Raw genomic sequence first — 13,610 nt, 5'->3', positions numbered from 1 at the left:
GAGTAAATCATGGAAATTCAGTAGGCAGAATTCCCCCCCATGGCTTCTGCTTTTAGTTCCTGCCCTAATGTCCCTCACCAATGGCCTATGTTCTGAGAGCTGTAAGATGAAATAAACTCTTCTCTTCATGTTCCTTTTGATTATGGTGTTTTATCACAGCAACAAAAATTCTAAGTAATTAAACCTTAATATATAAAGATAGTACCTTATTATCTACAAGTGACAAATAATGGGGAAATCCAGTAAAAATTTAGACAGCACTAAGGGAAGGGAAATAACACATGCAGAAAACCAAAGGTCAAAGACAGAAATAAACCCCAGGTGCACACAAACTCAGCATGTCTTGAAGAGAGGTGCAAGGCAGGTAATTAGGAAATATTCTGATATTGATGAAGCAAAAGGCAGCTCTGCATATGTTAGCTCCTAAAATAGTCCATGTTTATATTTACGTCATGGAAATATAAAGCAATCTGTTCTAGTGAATACTGTGGATGACATTTAACTTTGCATCAGGGTCAAATTCTTGATCTAGCACTTAATTGTCATGTGACGATAGACAAGGGTTTTTATTTTCTATTTGGAATTCTAGTTCCTTATTTACAAAATGAAACCATGTTCATAATAGTAGTAATATTAAGTAACTTCTTGAAGTTATTAAATCTATACTTAATACATTATATACAACAATTATCAAGCACATATTAATAGAATGTTAGGATTGCTTTTATTTTGTTTCAGTAGTTTTCAAATGAAACAATAGTAGAAAATATTAATACATAAGATGCATACACTTTCAAAATCTTTTTATGATGTTTTATGTTTCTAAATTCAGAGAATAGATCTATCAGCTTCATACCCAAAGGAAAACATCATAATAATTTTTCTCTAAGTTCATTTAGTGGTATGATAATATAAGGTTTCCCACTAACCTTATATAATTAACCAGGTCCATAACCTACCTAGTCTCAGGTTCTTGGCCTTATTTAATGTATAATATGGGTTAAGTCTTACAGAATAGGCATAAATACAAGTTAAAAAGTACAGTTGCTTAGTCCCACAGCATTTATGCAATTATTGTATCAATGTATCTTGCAGCCAGGTGACACTTGTAGCTCACAGGATTTGTTACTGAATGAGATCCATGATTATCTTTCTCTTTCATTGCATCTATAGTTCTCTATATCATTAAGAATATTAGTCATTAGGAAAGAAGCTTCTAGTTGAGTACCAGCTCCATTTCTCCTTATCCAGCAACATAAGGATACGGTGTGTTCAGCAATAAGGTCTAGCAGGTTGTGGAGGAAAACAAATATCACTTGCAATTTCCACTAATGTTCACCAGATGTCTATGGGACCTCTCTGGCCAATGACTGAAAAAATATAGTTCAATCCTGATACTGGCATTTATATTTGGTTGCATGTGATACATTGTTGAGGCACTATCTACCACATTGTTTTGTAACTTCATTTAAATTACTTCTATAAATGTATATATTTTAGGAAGTTTCTAGTGTAACATGTTTCAATATGGATTTCCAAAATGTCTTTTGTGTTAATTAATCCTCTTTGCATTCTCTCCTCTACCTTCTTTTCCAATTTCTCTCCTCCATTTAATCCACATATTCTAATTTCCCTGTCTTTCTATGAAACTATTCTATTTCCCCATTTTTAGAAGATTCTTTATACCAGACTCTGGTTCCATCCAAGCTGCCTAATCTGTGAGTATGTTGTGAATAATAAATACACATGCACACACGCACACAAAATATAGTGTTTAATGTCCATATGTATAAGAATATAAGCAATATGTAATATTCTGGGCATTCTTGGTCTGGGCTGCCCTACAACCTGTGAATTTCATTGTACTGACATTTAACTTATATTTTAATAAATAAAGCTTATCTTAAGATCAGAGACTAAAACAGTCAGTCATATAGACCTTGCAATGATGGCACACAACTTTAATCCGAGTTGCCACACTAGTTAGCCATAGATGTCAGGCAGTGGTGGTGCAAGCCTTTAATCCCACTACTAAAGAGGAATATAAGATGGGAGGAGACAGGACTCAGTTCAGTCTCATTCTGAGGATTCCTAGAGGCAAAAATCACCATTTCAGTTTGAGGTAGAGGTAAGAGTCAATGGCTGGCTGCTTTGTACTCTGATCTTCAAGTTGAACTCCAATATTATTCATGCTACATCTCATTTTTCTTAACAGCTGAAAAATATTCCATGTATCATATTTCCCTAATTTTTGCATCATCTTATGTGCATATATGCTGTTTCTAATCTGGCTATTATGAACAGAAAAGCAATGAACTTGGATGAGCAAATATATCTGCAAGATGGTATATGTATATGTCACAGATTGGTGTAGTTGGATATTATAGCAGATTTCTTTTCAGATATTTGAGGGCTCTCTACATTCATTTCTGAAGTTGCTGTACCAATTTGGCACTCCCACAAGCAATGAATAAATATTCCTAATTCCCTGCATTCATACTAGCAAATGTTATCATTTGTTTAATTAATCTTGGTCATTCTGCTTTGCATAAGACGAAATCTCAAAGTAATTTGAATTTTCATTTTTCTGAAGGCTAATGATGTAAAAAAATGTGTTTCAAAGCTCTTTCGTCTTTCATATTTTGAAAACTTTGTTTAACTCTATACTCTTCTTTTAATTGTGCTATTTATTATCTTGATATTCAGTGTTCTGAATTCTTGGGGTGTTTCTTTTCTTTTTATTTATTTATTTATTATGTATGTATGTATGTAGGTAGGTAGGTAGGTATTTATTTTTGAGACAGGGTATCTCTGCATAGCCCTGTCTGTCATAGAGCTTGCTCTATAGACAAACCTTTGTCTTGAACACAGAGATTTACCTTCATCTTCCTCCCTCGTGCTGGGCAATTTTTATGACAAGTTTTATTTGCCAGGTACATCAGTAATATAAAAACTCAACAAGAAAACAAAAATGCTATTTAATGAGTGTTCTAAACAATCATATACAAACGTCCATCGTTCTGAAATACTTACAGATTGTTCATGAGCATGGGAAAGTGCTATTAGACATCTGGAGATATACCAGTTAAGTCACAAAGAACTTCTACTTCAATTTCTTTAAAATTCTGGTAATAATGATGATGATGATGATGATGATACCTAGAATGTGAAGAGTTGATGATAATGTGCAACATCTAGAATTCTTCTGTATGTTTGACACCGTGTAAAATAAATATAGACTAATAAAAACAATTGAGATGATTACTCTTAAAAATGCTATCTCCTATATACAGTAATTCCTTTGTTAATTATTTGCATTAGTAAAATGAAAATGTCCATTCACTCAAAAACTGTACATCACTATTTGCTATACCAATTTTTTTGTTATTGCAAAAATTCTCTTTTGAATCAATTATGTAAGTGAAGTCCTGGAACACAGTAGGATGCTATGCAGAAACTGAATAAAGATTTATAATATTGATGGCTGCTACAAGATTAATGAATTACAACAGGTGCTTATGTCATATGGTTCCACTATCTATTTTGGAAATGATGTTGTAGCTGCCACACGTAAAAGTAATGGTATGTGAGAATCAGCAAAGCATAATTTACAGCTAAGAGTTTGTCCCTATTTCTTCACTTTCATATAATCTCTCAATTGCTTTATTGGATTTTAAAGTAATAGGTATTTGATGGAAACATCCTGCTTAGTTCTGATCTTGCAGTTCTCTGGAATGGTCTACAAAGACGAGGCATTTTTTTTTTTTTTTTGAGCATGTGCGTATTGCTGATTAGCCAGAATGGCTGGGTAAGGTTGGAAGTTGGCATCCTAGCAGATGCATGACCTAGAGTAAGCTGTTTAGCCTTTGTGAGTTCTGGATTTCTTGGTCTGCATGCTAGAAAAAGAGCAGCAACTGCAAAGAATGTCAGGCAACTAAGGAATGTTTAGAGAGAGAAAAATCATCTCTCCTAGGAAAGAGCACACCAATTGGTTATCCAAAAACAAATTGTCAGCCTTGAAAACACACGTAAAATTAATATTATGCAGATTGAACAGATTGCATTCTGAAATTTACATATATATACATATAAATATGCAATAACAATTAATGAAAAAGGTCCATGAATTTGAAAAACATCAAGTAGGGGCATTTGGGAGTATTTGTCAGAAGAAAATGGAACGGAGAAATGCTGTAATTATATACTCTCTTGAAAATTAGGATACAATTAATCTACTATATTTCAGTCAAGATGAATAAAAATAAATTATAAAGATGCTTATTAATGATAAGGTGATTTTATTTAAGAAAGAATGTGTGTGTGTGTTTATTTGTGTGTGTGTATGTGTGTTACAAATTTAGCTATATTCTGCAGCCATGACAGTAAACTTTTCTTGCTAGGATTTATTTTTATTCTTTACTGAAAATAACCAAAACATTTAGTAAATATTCACTTACTTGCTCTACAATTTTTAATTTGGAGTTAATTTCATCTGTATGAATAGGAAACTGAAGCTATTCAATATCTATATTCAAGCAAACACATATATTTTCCATTATTTACAGACAAAAATTTTGGGTAGCAGGAAGATCCTGTATGAAACAGAAAATAAAATAAAATCAAGATCTGTAAGTTGTTGAAAGGTGTGGATTTTTGAGTAGATGACAATTTGGGAATGTAAAACTACATTACTAAATAAAATATTAATATTTAGTGGATCAAATATTGAGACAGGTAGGATCAATAGGCATTATAAAAATCATCCTAATTTGAGATGTCTTCTGTGAAAAGATGATAGATAAAAATGAGTGGGCACAAATCTTTCTTTGACCGGTGTTTATTTTAATGTAGTATTAAACCAGAATATTAATCTTCATACAGCAATCAATATCAATAATTACTTTACCAATATAACTTTTGTGAGAATAATATGATCTCATAAATTATAAATGGGCTGAAAATAGCAAGAAAAGATGTCCTGTAAACCCTAGTAAACTCATATACCGCCTGTGTTGATACAATTACAAACACAGTATTTCTAACACTTGCACCAATTATTTTAGTAGTCCAGTCTGGTGATATTTTGATTCTACTTTAACAAATAAAGCTTGCATGAAGATCAGAGTACACTAACTAGCCATAGAGGCCAAGCAGTGGTGGCACATACCTTTAATTCCAGCACTCGGGAGACAGAGGGAGAAGGACCTCTGTGAATTTTAGATCACTCTGGTCTACACAAAATTGAATCAATTTAAAACAGAAACAGAACCAAGTGGCGGTGGGTCACACTTTTAATCCCAGCACTAGGGAGGTGGAGACTGGAAGTGATATATCTGGGCAGAGAGAGGAATAGAAGGCTGGAGGAGACAGGAGCTCAGGGTTCAGTCTGTGGTTTCAAAGCCATGGCATTTGGTACAAGGATTCCTAGAGATAGTTATTGGCTGTTCTGTTTCTCTGATCTTTCTGCATTTTTACCCCTATATCTAACTCAGGGATTTTATTATTATGACCAATTATAATTCATGCTACAGTGCAGTAAAGATCCATCATCCCTCATAAATAGGTTCCAAAATCTTTAAATCATATTCCAAGTTCTCTTATAAAACCATGCTAACAAAAGTATAGAAATTGTATCTAATTTTAAATTAAAAAATAAAACTCATCAAATTAAGCAAATTTAGCAAATGTCCATATATTTTAAACAAATTAGAAAAAAACAAAGTTCCATTATTTCTACAGCAAGTATTCATTATAAGTGAATCAAAATATCTTATTGGAGATTTTTACAAAGATGAGGCACATACAAGAAGGTGTGGTGATTGTTACTTGAGTCCTAACTTATGCTGAAATCCAACACATTAAATGCACATTTTAAGAGTCTGGAGACTTGTTTGCAAAAAGAATTACATTATCTAAGCTGCTGTTGTTAAAGGCTGTAATGGGCCAAAATAAAAGTTTGTTTTAAGTACAAATTGGGGGAAGATTACTAGTAATGCAATTCCTAAATTAACAAATACAGAAAAGGAGGAAGCAATGAACCCATACCTTTCAGTTCAAGAAATCTTATGTCATTACATTGATTTAGTACAGAATAAGGACAAAATAGTATCTCTTAGTAATTCTTAGAAGAGCAATAAAATAATAAATTAATAAAATAAAATAAGGATATGATCACTGGTAAAGTATGTATAGGCAAACAGCAGTAGTGGCAAACACATGCAGATACTAGAAGCAATTATCAGTAGATTGATCTGCAATTTTAGTAGGAGCCTTGTCTCTCTCAACAAAAAGGTGCATTTAAATTATAAAAGATTGCTTCATAATTATCCATAGTTTGTATGCTTTCTATGACACTTATTCCAAATACTAAGTGAGGAATTTGATGTGCATCAACTTGCTAGAACTCTAATATGTGAAAACCTATATGTGATTATTTACTTATGACTGAACTTTAATCAAAATAATATCCAAAGATGATTTTTCAATCTTCTTGATACTCGACTGGTTGGAAGCAGTTGTTCCCTATTTACCCTGGAGATAGTCTCCACTATCTATTTCTGGAAACACTACACCCTTGGCTTTCTTATATTACATTGGCTTATATTACTTCTTAGCTGGTCTTTCATTTTTTACTTCTTACCAAGACATTCAACACTACAGTAGCACTTTTTACATTTTCTATTTGCATTCGTTTAGAGTTTCTGTTCAATGTTTAATAACATGTGCAATTATGTCTATTCTCATGTGTATATAAGTATGCATGCATATTAGCATGTAAATTTAAAGCAAATTTATAGAGTTTATCTCTAACATGAAATGTAGATTCATTAAACTGTTTATATATCTATTAGACAGAAAGACTCCAAGATAAGCTCTTAATCTCCCTCTGTTTACATTCACGTTCATATCAATTTCTTCCTACCATACAAATCAAAGCAATGGTGTTATTATATTAAAATCTCTCCGTTTTCATCATAAATATAATTTTCTACTTGATCAAGCTGTACTTTCAAATCTGACTTTCTGATAATTATGCTGATGACAAAGTATTCATCAAAAGCTCCAAAATGCACAGTGCATGTGTTTATCTTTCTATAAATTGAGAATGATAATTATTTAGATGAGCATAATGATAACTTTAATTTTTTAACCCATACTTCATTTTACATTAATTACAATACTGTATTATTAAAATATTATGGGATGGTCTGAAATTTAATTTGCATGTTGAAATTGTGATGATTATAAGGCAGAAGGCTGAATTACAAACTCATGGTTCGAACACAGAAATTAAAATCCAGAGCCCTACAGGACGCTCACAGTCAGTTATAATAAACGTTATACACTCATTAGAATACAAAATTATTTGATCTACCTTGTAAATAAAAGCTTCATGACAAGACTTGGACAGTGAGAATATCAAAAAACATGTTCACGTAGAAGGAGAAATTATTGTGGAGTTGCATCTTTAGACAAAGAACTAAAGGCAACTAAAGATTTCTGGGGGAAGGAGAATTAATTCTACCAGAGATTAGCAACATTGTTGGTTGTCCAGTGCATAGTAGTCAGTGATGAAACCATAAACACATAGACAACAAAACCAGATGCAGCATTGCATTATATATATATATATATATACATACATATATATATATATGTATTTGTTTTGTGTTGGTTTTTGAGACAGGGTTTCTCTGTATAACAGCCCTGGCTGTCTTGGAACTAACTCTTATAGACCAGGCTGTTCTCAAATTAACAGAGTTCTTCTGGGATTAAAGGCATGTGCCACCAGTGCCCGGCAAATATACATTATAATATATATTATAATATATATATATAAACTGTATTGTTCACACATATATGATAGATGAAATGTGTGTGTGTGTGTGTCTGTGTGTGTCGGTAATAAATATAAAAGAGAGGATATCAACTTGACAGTGGGGTCATGGGAATAGTTCGAAGAAGGGTATCTAGAAAGTTTTGGAGGGAGGAAAGGGAGAGGAAAAAAAAAAGATATAATTCTGTTTCAATTAAAATAATTGTTTTAGAAAGCAAAAGATACCCAAGTTACATTCAGAATACAAGAAACTGTACTCTCTTTTATACAAGCAGAAAGGCCAATAAGGAACAGGAGTAGAAACTCATTCACAAAGCTAGTGGGAATCATTAAGTGATTAAACTCATTCACACAGCTAGTAGGACTCATTAAGTGATTACAAAGGGATTTGCAATGCTGCAAAGAAGATGGTAGGAAGAGGTTCTGAACAATGCACAGGGATTCCAGGAAACAGTAAAAGAAACCGTACTTCCAGCTGGGAAGCCAACACAAAATAAAGATAATATTTTTATGAAATCAAATGTACCTATCATTATGCTCCCAGCAGTAATTTTTATGACATTCGATAGATGATGATTAAATCTATCCTGAAAAAAATAATGCATAAATTTCAAAATGTTTTCAGTCCACTGATAGCAAACAACCAACTCTACTAATTGTAAGAGCACCCTTTAAATATAATTTGTGAGTCATTATGGATATATCAATAGAACATAATAGAGAGAAAAAGATATCTGGTAATGAAGTACAGAAGGTTAATGATGGAAACAGACTATTCAGATTATGGTATTGGGATCTATTGACTGTTCATGAAGAGACAGGATTAGATGGAGCTAAGGACAAAAGAAGCGAGGGGAGTATGGGGAAGGTGAGAGGTAAAAAAGAGATAAGGAAGAAGAGTCCCACCTCAGACTGTACACTAAAATTCAGAGAAGTTCCAAATCTATTTCTTCCTCACTACATAACAAATTAATCCACTTGGGTTTTTAATAATTCCAGTAGTTCGTGTGTTCACCAAAGGTCTAACACAAATTACAATCGGCATGGAAAATACAAAGTAGCAAGAGAAATGTCCTGAGATAGTCCAACTACCAGATCTGAGTGCTGCACAGGCCAGATTCTGGATAGATGGATAATCAATAGGACCCATAGAGTAACTTCAACCATGTCCTGGTAAAAGAGATTCAGGGATTTCTCAGACCCACAGATGACAGAGTATATCAGCTTGTATTTCTCTTCCTGCTCATCTCTGCAGCCCAATTTAAAAACTGCATAGTATTTGCATGGCTTAAGATTTCTCAAATAGTAAGTGCTAAATGACTTATTTTAGTATATACATGTATAACAATATTTATCTAAGCTTCATATAATTAATATTATAGTAGAGCAGAGGGATTAAGGTAAATTATAATATCCAAAAGAAGATCTAGAGATCTCTGGGAATTAAAATATTACTGCACATAAAACATAGGAATTATTGAGAACTTTGAATAAATTCACATGGAGAAAATAATTTCACAGAAGAGGAATTCTGGATGACAACTATATATAGTTCAAAGAAAACCACAACATATTTAAATAATCAGAGATACAGAGATGTAAGAAGGATTGCTTCCTCTGAAGTAAAGAACTAGGCAGTATGACTGAAAGCTAGTAGCTAAGCAGAGCCATAAGTATATGCACTATCAACTATTTGAAGTATGAGGCCAGAAGATTTCTGGAAAGAATAGTGTTACCTTCCTCACACTAACCAAACATCACCAGGAAAACAATACTAAAACTATCATGTCACACAAGAACAAAAATTTCTCTGAAAGGGAAAAAGTTAAACCTGATACTTCCCAGATCTCCAGATAAAACATTACATCAACAAAAGGAAAAAAATACCAGTTTGTTTTTTTGACAGTTTATGTCAAGAGTCAATGCAAATATTAATAGACAAATATTTACAAATCTGAAGAAAAGGAAAGTCTCATCACTAATATTCCCAGGAAACAACAAAAGCATCATTCTGACAAATTGATAGTTCAATAAAGAAGAAACAAGCAAATTAGTTAATATTGAATTAAAGCAAGGAGCCATCATAATGCTGAATGCCTACTGGACTGTTCACAGTAAAGAAAACGCTAGTAATAGCTGGGTACCATCTCTAGACCAGAGTGTTCAGGTAATAAAGCAGCAAAGCAGAATGTAAGTAAACTATGACAAAATCTGAATGATATTGTTACAAAGAAATAAAAGTGGGGAAGGAAAACAGATTTGGAAGGCAGTAATCACCTTAAATTACACTGCTGGGAGGTAACAAAAGCTGTGTGATATTAATTATGAAGCTAATGTACCCAACTTATTAATCATATTCATAATCATTAATCCCTAGCCATAAAGACGTTTTCCCACGCTATTATGCTAAAGATATACTTGAGATGTCAATTTTTCAATTGACTTTGTGTTTTTCTGTTAAATTCCATATTAATTTAAAATGGCATGCACATGTTTCAATTTACATATTTATTTTCTTTAGCATTTTACATTTGCAGAAATATAATTAGAGAACTGTGATGATGTTGATTAAATGTTAGGGTGCTATTGATTTTGTTGTTTTCCAGTGTAAAGATATCAGAATGATATATATTATTTGAAATTTGGATTAAATTGTACTACAAAATTCACAGATGTCTCAAAATTAAATATCCAGCTGCAAAATCATAAAGATATTGATGATGATAATAACTTAATTATGAATATATATATATATACACATATATACATAAAGGAAATAGAACCTGAAAAGGGGAGATTAGCTGTGGTACACAAAAGAGACAGAGAAAGAGCTACTCATGATGTTACATAGGCATAAATGTCACTTGTTGTGATAGCCTTGCCCATGTCTTTGTGTATGAACTATAGACAGACTCCAACACAAAAAGCACAAAACTAACGGTAACCAGAAGCATTGGACTCACATACGTGGACTTAGGAAGAGCAGAGCTGTTCATACTTTATTCACTCAGAAGTCTAAAGACTCAAGACTTTGTAGCCTTCCTATCTATATACTGGAGTTAGAATTATCTGGGGGTATCTGCTTACTACTAGCTTGTCATATACCATTTCTGTAAGAAGGAGAAATTTAAGTTCAGATTATTGACTAGGAAAAAAGTAATCAATATAACGTTGTTGTTCAGTTAGTCTCAGATGGTTACAGGCTCAAAAAAACAACACGATATCATTTTGACTGGTTAGATTCAGTAAAAATATATGTTACATGACCACATTAGCATCCTGCACAATTATGTTAAAACGTAATGGTCTTAATTTCCTGATATTCAAATATTTTTCCTAACGTGAGACCTTGTGACTTGAAGATATATGTGAAATATTATCAGGTATGATTTACCTACATTAACTCAAATTACACGGCCTTTTGTTTTCCTTATCTGGGCATTTAACTTCACAAATCTCCAGGAAGTGGTTCAACTGGGAAAATACTGATGAATATTTTTCAAATTTAAAAATTTGTAAAAGGCGTTGAATTCTAAGTATGTTTGTGCTAAATACAAGTTTTGGGGACTGCTTGGAAAGGTTTAATTTGAAAAAAATGAGTATGACAGAAAGTTTTTTGATAATAGAAGATATTTAAAGATGTCTGTAGTAATTGTGTGTGTGTGTGTGTGTGTGTGACAGCAGCTGGAGAGCGGTGAGTATGAGATGTTTCATAGGAAAGTTAACCAAGCCCATGTGTTATCAGATTATGTAATTTAATGTATGTTTGTCTACAGCTTTATTTTCTGTTCAGAAGAAATTTTGTTTTTATGTATAGGATTAAACTCATAAATAACTATAAAAACCACACCATCCCAAGTCCCATTATGGATCCCTGCTTGTCCTCAAACACATGGCAATAATCTTTCATCTGCTGGCTGTGCCGGGGCTACAGACTTGAGCCACCATGTCAAGCTACCTGAAAGTGATTTTAGATCCTTTCAGTTGGCATGATATAAAGAGGCAGCAGGCTGAAATGAATAGGGGAAACATACAAAAGTCAAAGTAATATTATATAAAATTTTCCAGCTTGCGATGAATCTTTTAAGATTTTTTTTAATTTAAACAGTTTTCCTTACCTAAATACTATAGGAATTTGGCAATTTTCTATAAATATGAATATACAGAGATGTATGAGAAGATTGGTCTGGTAGGAAGGTTTAGATGGTGAGGTACTAGACCAGTTGAGGGCCGCACATGGTTGAAGGAGAAACGTGACTCCCAAAATAAGTTCTCAGACCTCAGAGCCACACAGTGAAATGTGCATAAACACACACACACACACACACACACACACACACACACACACACCAAATCACAAATAACTGAAACAAAAAATAGGGGAAGATACCTCCAAGCATATATCTCAAAAAATATAATTAAATTGCGTGTCTACTATTGCTAGCGATCTGTGATCTTCTGACTCTAAGAGATAAGCATTTGAATCAATTCCTACCCTCATTGACTAGAAAATTAAAGTTGAGGAAAATTGTGTGACTGACATCATCAAACAGTGAAATTAATAAGCTTTACAACCAGATAAAACAACTGTATGTACTCAAAGACAAGAGAGTTCCGAGTATTGATTATAAAATAGATATTTTCCTTTAGTTTTTGGTGTATATGTATAGAGAAATCTCCTTTGTATTCTGTTATCAGTCCAGATGTCCATTGTGAACCCTGTGACCACCAGCTCCCGTGCTGCACATGGCTTTGCTTCTTAAATACCAGCAGGCAAAAGATAGAGACACAGAGATGTCCAGTAGCAAATAATGAGGTTGTGAACAAAGATTTCAACTCTCCTTTAGATGACTGACTTTGGAAATGTTTGTGAAGCTGAGATCACTTATTCTAGGCAGTGAGTACAACTGTCACTGTCTCACACGCATAGGTATTCACCATCATATGTGTTCCCTGGCAAATGACACAAATCAGTCTGGGTAACTTTAGAGGTAAGTCACCATTACTGTCTCTGGACTTACTAGTAGAATGCATTTAAAAGAAAAATATATATGTACTCATATCTGTGTGACCACACTTACCCTTTTTTCTAGGTTTAGTATTTTCTGATTTCTATAAGTAAGTTTTAATTTCTTTAATATCACTAAACTACTTAATAGTGACCAGTATAGAAGGTATTGGGGAAATGAATGAATAGCAGAACACACTAATGCGGTCAAGTTTTCATAAATAAAACTAATATCAAATATTAAATAGACATTTTTAAAGGTTAATCATTCAAGGTCAGGCATCAACAAATGTGCCTATTGTTTGATATCTGATTAAAGTCTGTAAAGTAATGTTAAACTAAATTTATGTTACTCAAAGTGTACTCACTAAGTCTATTCAATATTATGGATAGTTCATATATTATAAAAGTTGATAACACAATAATCCTAAGTAAAATTTAAAACAAATCCCTTTCATTCTACTTTCATATTAGTGGCAGAAATCTTAATGAAAATTATCCAAATTTTACCATAAAAATCTCCTAATTATTATTTTGATAAAACTGAGGCATTATTTTACTCTAAAATAATTTTATATGAGACAAATCTGTTTCTGTAACTTTAAATAATAATCTTTTCTTTTTGTCTTAATAAATTAATTTCCATAGATGTGTATCATAAAACATCCTGAGGGATAGGAGATAAACTGATGTCATAGACTATTTGATTCCTTCTAAGTAAAACTCTAAAGTCAAAGTGAGCAATCACTAAGCTAATTCTTTTCT

At 32.7% G+C, this 13,610-nt stretch overlaps 1 protein-coding gene across 1 annotated transcript in view; it reads right to left on the bottom strand.

Annotated features, from left to right (window-relative positions):
• Sgcz (sarcoglycan zeta) overlaps window positions 1-13,610 on the bottom strand; it is a 789,755-nt gene that overhangs the window by 108,376 nt on the left and 667,769 nt on the right. The gene's annotated exons all lie outside the window — the stretch shown is intronic.

The sequence above is a fragment of the Chionomys nivalis genome, chromosome 20, assembly GCF_950005125.1.
Source record: "Chionomys nivalis chromosome 20, mChiNiv1.1, whole genome shotgun sequence".
Classification (NCBI taxonomy): Eukaryota; Metazoa; Chordata; class Mammalia; order Rodentia; family Cricetidae; genus Chionomys; species Chionomys nivalis.
This window is presented reverse-complemented; position numbering and strand designations above follow the sequence as displayed.